General features: G+C 43.6%; 1 protein-coding gene across 1 annotated transcript in view; it reads left to right on the top strand.

The window, feature by feature from the left end:
- Positions 1–682: 682 nt before the first annotated feature.
- LOC311524279 (putative neutral ceramidase C) overlaps positions 683–12,004 on the top strand; it is a 57,908-nt gene continuing 46,586 nt past the window's right edge. The window contains exon 1 of the mRNA XM_084635223.1: positions 683–708. The gene's annotated coding sequence lies outside the window, so the exon portion shown is untranslated. The remainder of the gene's footprint in view (positions 709–12,004) is intronic.

The raw sequence follows: 12,004 nt of genomic DNA, 5'->3' as shown, positions 1-12,004 counted from the left end.
CAAAATCTCAGAGCCCTGTGTAGGCAAGTGGAAATCCTGTGTGCATGGTATCTAAATAGAAAAATTTAGAACAGTGGGGGCTGATTGGGTGCTTGAAGGTTTTCAAATAACTTCATTTAGGCAAAAAATTGGAAGCTGAGCACTTTTGAGAATCTGGCCCTGGGCTGGGATATAAATGCTTTCAAAATACATAAATAGGGTTAAAGTATTTTTAAAATACGTAGAGAATGTGTAGTAATAGTAAATTGTAAATACAAATACAATACTACTCAATCTGAGAGGCCCTAGATAGAGTGAGAGGCAGTTGATGTTGCAGACGCAGGAGTTTGGACTGACTGGGAGCTCCAGGAAGGACAATTTTTTTCTTTAAACAATTTAAACCACATGGGGAGGAGTTGTAAGGCTACGTTCAGCAATGGACAAGTAAAACGGTAGTAACCAGTGGTTAGGAGTGTAGCTGCTATAGGAGCAGGGTTTTAACAAGACCTACATTCCATACCAGTCTTTTTGAGGTCTATGAGCATTAGAAGTGCGTGAGTCATAGGCCAGGCCATCTGACTGAGTAAGTTGATGGGAGGGTCAAAGTCCTTGTGTGCTGTACTAATTTGATATAAATACAGAGATAGCTAGTGAATGTGCTTCTCGAGATGAAAGGCATTTGACAGAGTGGGTACTGAGGAGTTTGGAGAACAGTGGAAGTTCCAGTCAGTGAGTATCTTTGTAATTAATTCATTAATTTAAAATCTTTTAATATTTTGTTTTGGAATATAAACCGCAATCTTTAAAGATGAGCAAAATAAGTGGGTGATTATATAGGCAATAACTGCAGAAGAGCAGCTGAAAACTATTAAGTTCTGTATTAGTTATTTTGAAGCTGCCTGGGAATCATGGAAGTGTAGGGCTGGAAGGGACCCTGATAGATCCTCTAATCCAGTCCCCTCCACTCATGGCAGGATTAAGTATTATCTAGACCATCCCTGACCATCTAACCTGTTCTTAAAAACTTCCAATGATAGAGATCCCACAACCCGCTTAGGCAATTTATTCCAGATTTTAACTATCTTTACAATAAGGAAGTTTTTTGTAATGATGAAATGTAAGACAGTTAACTCTTGTCCTGTCCTCAGTAGCTCAGAAAAACAATTTATCACCCTTTACAACAACCTTTTACTGTTATCATGTTAGAATGATCCTAAACATTATCAAAATTATGCTGACTGGAAAAGTTGAGAAATGTGAACAGCTGAATATTTGATTGAGAAAGTCTTCAAACTGCTGGTATGGTCTAGGGGCCAGCTTAGTATTTTCATACATTTGTAAAGCATCTATTGTGACTGGCTAGCAGCACTTTGTTTTGAATCTTATTAATGTATTTATTTCCAATTATCTTTTATTTTGCAATGTTTTCTGTACTAGACCAGTAAAATCTGCTTTTATTTCCCATAACTGGAATTGGACAGTGAAACTGTAAGTTGTGGGCAGTCTCTGTTAGGACACTTCAAGGAGAATGAATTTGAAGTCAGAGGATCTGGAATCAGATAGGGAGTAAGCTTGAGATCTACTCAGGAGCAAAAGGAAGGAGTAATCGCTTTCTTGAAACTGTACCTAAAAAGTCTGGAAAATAATAAGAGTATGGAAATGGCCAACAACTTGGATGTACTAGGATTGTTACAGCGAGGCAGAGAGAAATTTCTCGTAGTGTTTTGCAATAAAAGATTGGCCGGAAAGCGAGACATGAAAGATACATGTCAGATATAAATTCTTCTTAGCCATTAAGTCCTTTCAATCTAATGAGTTTTTAAAGGCACTAGACTATAGGAAAAGGATTAAATGAATATTCCGGTTAATCACTAGGAGCCCCATAGATGTATAAAAACAAATCAGAAAAGCAGCTAATTATAACTTAATAACTAAAAATAGTATAAACTTTAACATTAGTGATTGTCAGGAGGCCCAGCATTTTTGATCACTGCCGGTTTTCTTTTTCCCATGTGTCATATACATAGCTGTGCAAGTTGTGTATATAAATGTATGCTTTAGGGCCAGATGCGAGCTTGCACTATTGCAGATGTACAAGATGGATGAGGCAGTAGAGTACATTAATCTATTTCCTTCGTTGTTCTCCTCAGAAAGTGGCAGCCATTATCCTGAATCATGCTGTCCCAGATTAAAAAGGGGCATGAGGTTGAGAATGTTGCCATTTCTCTTCCCCTCTACCTCATGGACCTGTTTTTCCTACTTGGATCAAGTTTTTAAACCATTTTCATTACCGTGGTATCTAATACCTTCCAAGAAAAAGTAAACAGTTCTCAGCCTCTGCTTTGGGAACTTGCACACTTTCCCATTCAAACTCTTGGGCGGGGCGCGTAATAGTGGAGCAGTTTGTTCCTGTTGATACAGAATGTAACAATGGTTAGTCTAGTGCTCTCCCAAGAGCATCCAGAGACATTCAGCTTGGGCACAGCCAACTAGAGAGTTTACAGTGGCATAGCTGCATAGCTAAGTCGACGGCAGAGCTCTTAACTACTCCAGGTCTCGCAAGTTTCTCCCGCCGACAGCACTGTCTACACCGGTGCTCGTGTTGGTGTAACTTATGTCACTCTGGGGTGTGTGTGATTTATTCACTCCCTGAGCAACATAAGTTAAGCCAATATAAGCTGTAGTGTAGACATAGCCTTTGTCCTTGTTCCCTGATTGTGGGAATCAATGTACATTCCGTCTGAAGAATTTATTACTGGCTACTGTCAGATGGTTTAGTGGACTAGATGAACCACTGATTTGATGTCATATGTTTTTCACTCTGGCCATGTCTACACTAGAGACCTTGCAGCGGCAGAGCTGTACTGTGTAGCTGCTCTGTGCTGATGGGAGAGAGCTCTCCCGTCGATATAAGTAAACCACCTGTAATGAGTGGCGGTAGCTATGTCAGCAGGAGAAGCTCTCCCCCTGAGATAGTACTGTCCACACCGGTGCGTCTGTCAGTGGAACTTATGTAGCTCGGGGTGTATTTTTTCACACCCCTGAGCGACATAGGTTATACCGACAAAAGGGCTAGTTTTAGTTACTGTGTTACTTTACATTTGCCTCTGACAAGAGATCCGTTAATATTGAGTTCTCTAACTTACAGAGGGGACTGAACTGTTCCCCACCCATTCCTCGAATCAGGGGAGTGCAAAGACCCATTGGTCCTCTGCCAAATGCAGCTCAGCCTCACCTGGTGATCAGTACCCCTGTGTGTGGACGAAAGGATGGTCTTTGTGATGGTCCCATAGTTGATGGTATTTTGTGAAGTCTAGGTATGGCAGAATTCAGAATACAGAAATGTTCTTTTAGGAAACTGCTTGTCTTGGCTCTGTATGTTAATAAAATTTAGCCTATTATGTTCTTGTTTCACTGGTGGTAGTTTATACTCTCCCATGGTCAAATGGGTTTGGTCAAATTCAGGCTGCCACGTGTTGTGGGAATGACACATTTTCAGCAGTTCTGTCACACCTCTGCATGCCTGGTTGGATGTCACATATTCTATTCTAGATGTAGGTGGTTAATCACTAGCATCTGAGCACCTTCCTGTAGTGCAACGTGACTATACTTCTGTCACCTCTCTGTTCTCTCAACCTCTCCCTTGAGGGAGAAGCTTGTGGAGTGCAGTGTCTTGTTTTGGTAGGTTTGTTTGATTCTTTGGTTGTTTCTTGGGGGCTTTTTTACATACATGTTTGTATTTATACTAGAGAAGGCAAGTTCAAAGAAATGGACCTTTCATTTGAAGTGGGAAGTGGTGAGGTTTGGGATAGTCCTTAGTTCCTTGGGGACAGGGCCAGCTCCAGGCTTTTCGCCGCCGCAAGCAAAAAGAAATTTTGGCTGCCCCTGCCTTTTTTCCTTGCCGCCCTGTCCACCCCCTACTCCGCCCCAACTCCGCTCCTTCCCAACCCCTTCCCCAAATCCCTGGCCCTCATTGCTTCCTGCAGCTTTCCCTCCCAGCCCCCAACCCTAGCTCATCTCACTCCACCTGCTCCCCTGAACACGCCGCCGCTCCGCTTCTCTCCCCTCCCTCTCAGGCATGGGAGAGGCAGCACGTTCAGGGGAGCAGGGGAAGCGGAGGTTGGGGGGGGGAAGCGCAGGAAGTAACGGGGGGGGGTAGAGGAACAGCTTCCCGCCCCAGCTCACCTCCACTCCACCACTGCCTCCTCCCCGGAGCGCACCACTTGCCACGTGAAACAGCTGTTTGGCACGGGGCAAGCCTGGGAGGGAGGCAGGAGAAGTGGAGCGGCGGCGGCGCGCTCAGGGGAGCAGGCGGAGGCGAACTGGGGCGGCGGGGGCACATTTGTAGAGGCGGCGTGGGCAGCGCCGGAATGCCACCCCAAGCACCTGCTTGTTTTGCTGGTGCCTGGAGCCGGCCCTGCTTGGGGAGTTCATTGCACTGTCTCATACCATCCCACATAGACAATCTCTACTCTTATTGTTGTTGACCACAGTCTTCATCCTGGAACTTTAAACAGTCTTTTAGGTATCCTGGACCCAGACCATAGAGTGCTTTAAAGATAAAGACTGAGACCTTCAACTTTGTTCGAAATTCTATGGGAAACCTGTGTCAAGAGCAGAGGACAGGTGTGATGTGCTCACAGTAGCCTGTGTTGCTGAGGAGATGTGATTCAGTTTTGTACTAGGTGCAGTTTCCCAAGCGTTGAAGGTTTCATGCCCAGGTATACTGCATTTCTGTAGTCTAGCTGAGACAACGGCATAAATGACTGAGGCCAGGTCTGCATCCACCAGGAAGGGATAAAATCTCCTAGCTAACCAGAGATAGTAGAAAACATTATTTGCTTCTGTTGCAATGTGAGAGCTCTGTGTCAGTGTGGAATCCAAGAGTACTCCTAAACTACTGACTGAATTGACTGATTATGGATGTGAACCTTCAATCACTGCACTGTGGCTGCAAATTCAGAATACTTTCTCCTGCCTAGCCGCATTGCCTCTTTTTGTTCAGGTTCAGCTTCAGCTGACTGTTCTTCATCCATGATCTGATCTTATCCAACTTTTATTTTTTAAAATCACAAGGTGAATACAAATCTATAGCGCTGTGATGTACTTTTCTGGTTCAGAATGATTCCTCTGCATCTGCTCCAGATGTTCTGCGTGGCAGCAGTAGGTAAAGTAATCTCTAAGGGCAGAGACTGTTAAACACTTTGGAATCCTTCTGAAGGGAAGATGTTTTTTAAGACATGGCAATGCCTTCAAATTTGATGTGAGTCCTTCATAAAAATCAAATTATATCACAAAATATTTCAGAAAGTCAGTTGAAACCTAGCGAGAAAAAGACGGCAAGGTTTGTAGATGGTAACTGGGTCAGTTGTTAAGGAAAGGTGGTGAAGTTTTTTGGGAAAAGTGCCAGCTGGATGGGACAACACACACAAAAGAACAACTTCCAGGTAGGCATTGAGAGTTATGAGGAGACACAACTCCAATTACTGGGAAGGGATTTCTTAGAGCGCTGGCATCCCGACCGCGTGAAATTCTGTGGTGTATGGTTGCGTTAGTGGGAAGGTCTCTCTCTGAGTGGAGGAATAGAAGCTATATATTGTTACCTGGTTTAACATTTTCATTTCTTTGCTTTTGAGGTTTTATGTCAGATGTATGCAACAATCTGAACTGATACAGAATGTAGTGTTGTCATTTCTGAATTTAGTTTCTTTAGTTTTAGACAGGATCTCCAACAAAGCAACAACTCATTTCACAAGGATCCTGCTTCTCATGGAAGTACTGTGTTGGCAAAAGGGACTGTTACATCTCTCAGAGAAAGATATATCAGCAACCAACCACTCACTAAACATGAGCTTCTCCATTATTAAAAACTCCTCTTCCACCCCCTGGTGGTGGCTGGGGAAGGATATGCTCCTAGATTTCCTGAGCAGTGCATGAAAAAAGGTGTAGCCATGCTGTTATAGCAGACACAGTAGATTAAAATAAAGGAAAAAAGTTATCCTCTGTCTTTACTTCAATACCTCAGCCAAATAACGGCACCCAGAAGCATTATAGTTTGCCAACATGTCTGTTTTTGTGGAGTTTTCCATAAGCCATTCCTCCCCATTGAGAATGTCACAGATTTCCCCCGCAGGAGGTCCAGAGCAGTGGGACAGGTGTGGTGAGAGGCAGAAATCTATCTTTTGCACCCAGCACAAGAAGCAGGAAGATGACTGGGGAAACTAATGGGGACCCAGGTATTTGAAGGAATATGGGACAACTTGAGATGGAGGGAGGGAGCATGGGACTTGTTTGGAAGGATGGAATGAGAGAACCTAAGGCAGCCAAGGGGCAAGGTAGGGAGTATGGAGTTGAGTCTTGAAGAGAGGGGCCTGGACCAGCCAACCTTATTCTGCTCCTACTTCTGAATGTCTCACACTCCCCCCGCCCTCCTCCCCACTTCTGCCTCATCCCATTGGCCTCCTCCAATCTTACTCCATTCCCTCTTGAACCCTCTGCCCCTGAATTGGTGGCTGAATATGTCAAAAGTATGCAGAGGTGGTCCCCTCCTGCCACCAGAAACAACTGTGACCCTGGTAACAGATGCATCTACCAAAGGTTGGGGAGCTCCTCTGCACCAGAACTTTCATCACTGTGGAAACCTAGTAATAGACCACTTTGTGACCAGCCTGAACAAAAAATGCAAGAATTCAGAGCAGGTTGCAGCCTGGGTTTTGTAACAGATGCTTTCCTGCTTCCTTGGTCGAACCTTCTGATGTATGTGTTTCCTTCTATTCCTCTAATCCTGAGGTTGATCAGGAAGCTAAAAAGAGACTCAGCAATTATAATTCTCATAGTACCAGTCTGGCCCAGGCAGTATTGGTACACAGAACTACATCAGCTCAGTTTGACATCCATAGAACCTCTGGTTAAGGACCTTCTGTCTCAGAATCAAGGCATTTTACTGCACTCCAACTTACAATCACTTCACTTCATGGCATGGACCATTTCAGAGAGAGCAGTGAGGAAAGAGTTTGCTCCCCAGATTCAAGCCATTTTGGTGTGCAGAAGAATTGCTCTCTTATGCAAGAAAATGGAAAAGGTTGTCAACCTGGGCTAACTTTCACCACCTGTCACCTAGCAGCACAGAAATTAGACATGTATTAGACTGCCTGCTGCTGATGAAATCCTCCGGCATCTCCATCAGTTCTGTGAGGATCAATTTAGCATCCACCTCCATGATACATCCGTCACTTTTCTGTCTTTCGTTCTGCCCTGGGGCCCGGAATTGCTGTTGGCGAGCTTGAGATGTCATGACAAGACTTGTCGTGTGACAAAGTCAGACTGGACAGCTGTAACGGCCCTTTTCCCCATGAGCTGAAAAAAGGTAACCTCAGGTCAGCTAGGGACACTTGAGTCCAATTAAGGGCTGGTGAGAGGGAGGGAGGAGAGACAAGCTGCAGCACGCTAGTAGCAGTGGGAGGAAAAGGATTCTCCTGGGTGGAAGGCTGCTCTCCTCCCTATAGGGGAAGCAACCCAGCTAACTGCCTGTTCAGGGTAGAACTGACATCAGAAGCCAGCATGATAGCATAACATCCCAGAGAAGGGATAGGGAAAGGTATTTCCTTTTTGGTTATTAATTTGTTTCTATTGTTCGGCTGAAGCATACCCGTTGGGCCTACCCTGAGGCCCACCATGCAAAACATTGAAAAATAAAATCTGAGTGAGATATAAAAGCTCTTTGGTGTGGGACTGATTTACTCCAGGCACCCCACCACCAGAGAGGGAAATGCTGAGCCCGGTGAGATGAAGAATGTGCCTGGCCATAGTCGTGACTGTGACAGACTCTCACAGCACAGCTGGCTGCTCTTTTTTTGTATTGTTATTCCCCTCCCTCCCTTTTTAAAATTTTTTTTAATCTTGCAACACAGTTGAAAGATTTCAACTACACTAAATGTCATAGCTACTTGCTGGAAGAGATCCTGGGCCATGCAAAACACCAGGTACAGTAGCTGGAGCTAGATGCTCTTCCCTGGGACTCCTCTCCCAGTTTTGACTTTATCTACATAGTAAGCAAAAGAGGCTACAACTCGACATTGCTGCTGCAGGAAGGCTCGGCTGATGAGCAAGCAGTGGCAGTGGTTTGAACAGAAGTTTCGTCCAGTTTGTGCCATCAAAATGTCAGTGCTAAGGGGCAGCTATTTATGGAAAAAGATTCTTGTGAAAGTGTATCGGACATGGAGTGTAAAAGTCTGCAATAAGAAGTACTTTTTTAGGAGAGGGTTCACCACTGATGGTATATAAAGTGAACTTCCCAGATATGATACTTTATGTAAGTGCGGAGAATGGTCCCGGTATTGTGGGGAACTTTCCTGGCTTATACACTACCCTGGTGAAATGGGCTAGTGAAAGGATCTGAGTCCTCGCTCCCACTTCCTTTACCCAGAGGCCTGCCTGACCTCAAGGGCTCCCCTTCCACTCTCCTGTGTGGCAGAGTCCTTGTAACCCAAACAAGTCTGGGCCCAGGATTCTGGGGGGGCTCGACCCCCAACCTTGTCGTGGTCACTTAGGGCAGCAGCTAGAGTGTCCCCACTCCTGGGTGCTCTCTTTGCATGGGATGCTTGCCTGATCCATTGATCATTACATACAGTTCAAAGCAAATACAATTTATTAAACAGCAATCAATTTTTAAAAATAGGAAAAAATGGGAAAGGTTTAAGGAAAACACATAACCCCGCTCTGTGGCACGGGGACAAACAGCCATCTCTAGAATGCAAGGGAAGTTCACAGTCTATTCCTCACAAGTCCCAGGCCTCCTTCTCAGGTCCTGGCTGTGCTGCAGGGATGCTGCAGGTCGGACGCTTGCTCTGGTGGTGGCCACACGCCCTCAGGCTTTAGGTAGCAGGATCCTTCTTCTCAGAGTTGCCCCGCCCCATGTGGGTTATGATCCTCTCCAAGTCTGGCCTGCAAGGCGTCTTGGCTGGGGTGTGTCTCCAGCTCCATTCTGCCTCCAGCTCCCTGGGCTGCTTCTCTGGCCCCTCTGGCTGCTACAGCTCTGCTCCCAGCACAGGTCTGCTCTGTGGGCTGCTTCTGTGACTCTGCTTCCTGGGCTGCTTTTCTGGCCCCTCTGGCTGGCACAGCTCTGCTCCCCAGCTCAGCTTGGGCCCCGGCTTTCTCCTCCTTACCTCTGCCCTACTCTGTCTGACCCAGGTAATTCTGGCTCACAGGGAGGACGGGACACACTCCCCCTGCCCGCCCCCCTCCCCGCCCCGGCTGCCTGACTCCCTGATTAGCCTGCCTGCCCTGTCAATCAGGCTGACCCGGAATTTTGGCCCCTCCCCATTGTTCCTGGGGACCGTCAGTCTCGGCGTCCTGATTTCCCATTGACTCCTTCTTTTTCTTTTGGTACTGGGGGCTAGCTAGGGTGACCAGATGTCCTGATTTTATAGGGACAGTCCCGATATTTGGGACTTTTTCTTATATAGGCACCTATTACCCCCCCACCCCCTGTCCCAGTTTTTCACATTTTCTCTCTGGTCACCCTAGAGCTAGCCAACTAAAACACCCCCACTGAGTTTTAGTAAGGGAACAACAGTCCCCTTACATTTAACCAAAGAATGAGAATGTAACACATAGAGCATTAATAAGCAGGTGGTAGCAGCTGTGGGAATGCAGCCAGACGTTCTAGCTCCACAGCAGAATGTACAAAATGTTCCAATCTTTAAAAAAATTGATTTAAAAATTCAGTGTTTCTTCAGGAAAAGAAATGTCAATGTATTATTCATCACACATAACCCCTGCATACCATTAACTTTCATTCAGTGTGAAGCAAACAAAAATAAATACATCTAAATTATACCCTGGGTAGCTGAAAGATCACTTCAGAATATCATGAACATGGAAGATTGTGCCAGCTTGGTTTCTTGCAGATATAAAAATAATAGCCAGTTTGAGGAATTGGTAAGTATTTCATTAACTTACAATCAGTCATGGCCTATGAATCTACAAATACACCAATAAGGAAGTCTTCAGGTATTGAAATAAACATGGCAAAAAACAAAACACCCTTGGCAATTAATTATAGAACAAAGCCCACACTTTCAAAAGCACTCATGCATATGAAATCCTGCATCCAATGCACATATGCATTGAGTGTTGCACATGTACACCATTTGAGGGTGGAAGTGATGCATCGGAGTTTGATGAGGCCCTGTCATTTTGAGGCCACACAAGTTATTAAAAGACAAGCTAAAATGTGAACAATGTTCATTTACATTTGCTTCACACATTACTCACCCCAAAATTATTTTGGCTGAGATCAGAGGTAAGGTGGGGGTTATTGATTTATTTGGCAAGAAAGCATGTTGAGAATTTTACTTTCAGATTATTGTTCTAACGGGTGTCTGGACAGTCATACAATATCAGAACGGCAACCACTTTACAAAAGAAAATTGTTATTCTACATAGTATGAAGAAAAACACCCCCACTCCTCCTTCCCCCACACCCAAAAAACAATAAAACTAAATATTTTTAAGTTAGAATCTAGCTCAGATCATTAATGATCAAAAGCCATTATCCTCCAATGATTGTTCTTTGGCCAGTGTGAAATGCAGTGGTTTCAGTCCAGTTCCTAGAGGGAGAAGTACCTGCATAATTGATATCCTTACTACCTGTCATAAATAAGTGCCCAAATACTGAATGGACACAGAAGTTGAACACTTCTCTATGGTTATTTCATAAATAAAAAAACATTATAACTGTGCTACCCACCTATGCTGTGGATTAACAGAGGAATTCACTCTTAAGGATTTTCTAGGCGAGTTCGTCTCATTAGTGCCACATTTATTAAAATAAATCAGTCAGTCAAGTATTAATGTGTCAATAACCAAATGCCTAACGGCAAATGAAATGGTGTAGCATAAAGATAAAAAAAACACTGTTGGACTGGCTTCGTTACATTTTTTGGACAAGATCTTTGTCACAGTTGGTGAAACAAGAATGAATTCAATATACATTTTCCTCCATTAAAGCTAGGAATCTTTTTCTTTTCTCCTTCTACATTTCATTGGAACAAAGAAAAAATGATACATTAACGTAAAACCACTGATCAATTTGACACGTAAATTCAGTAATGTGATATCTAATCAATGTTGTGCAGTTGTTTTACAAGTTGAATGTATCATCAGGAGAGATGATGTAGTGTATACTCTGCTTTATTTTTTTTCTGCTCTGTCAAGATACGTAGCAGCTATTTACCTACCATAGAATGTAAGCTGTGTCAGAGACTCCTTTTCATGGTTCATTGCGATTTAATTAATCATAGGAAAGATTGGTAGCTGCCAAGCTGTTATTGAGTAAAATGATTGTCTTTTATGCACTTGTGCCAATAAAAAGGCAAAAATGCAACCTGAACAAGATCTGCACAATTATGCAGATTTACTAGCACATGGTCCCTTTAGTTTTGTGTTAGTTTAAAATGGAGATCAGTTGCTTCACTTTACATATCAGAGAGAAACAGTTGAAATGCTTTTTTTAAATAACAAGTTTCAATATGCTGCTACCGTTTCATTTAAAATTTTTGCACTGTAATAACCAGCAAGGTTAGACACGCACAGACCAGTATGGCTGTTGATGAAATGTTCAATGAATTATTCCTCTTAATTTCAGTCCGTGAAATGATTTTTCACTAATAACTGCAGGATTAGAAGGAGGAGTGGAAGGAAAGAAACTATATCCCATATCTGAAAAAGGTGAGGGGAAAAAAGGCAAAGGAACAAAATAGGTGAAAAAGCATAACATTTTTCATCTGGTCCTTTTTTGGCCTGGCTAAAATTTTGGGTTTTTTTTTCATATGTCTTACACCTGGAATGTAGATAAATTGGTTCTTGGCATATTTCACTCCAGCTGGATTTCTAGGCTAGTAATCTATGTTTCATGGTGCCCAGAAAAAGAGTTAGTGTATGGCCCACTGCAAACTCTTTTATTATGACACGCAGAAATATATATATTGGTTGCCATGTTGACCTTTTCTATTAGGATTTGTTT

This window comes from Lepidochelys olivacea (assembly GCF_965140295.1).
Source record: "Lepidochelys olivacea isolate rLepOli2 genome assembly, chromosome: 7".
In the NCBI taxonomy this organism is placed as follows: Eukaryota; Metazoa; Chordata; order Testudines; family Cheloniidae; genus Lepidochelys; species Lepidochelys olivacea.
Note: the sequence above shows the minus strand (reverse complement) of the source record. Positions and strands in the feature narration are given on the sequence as shown.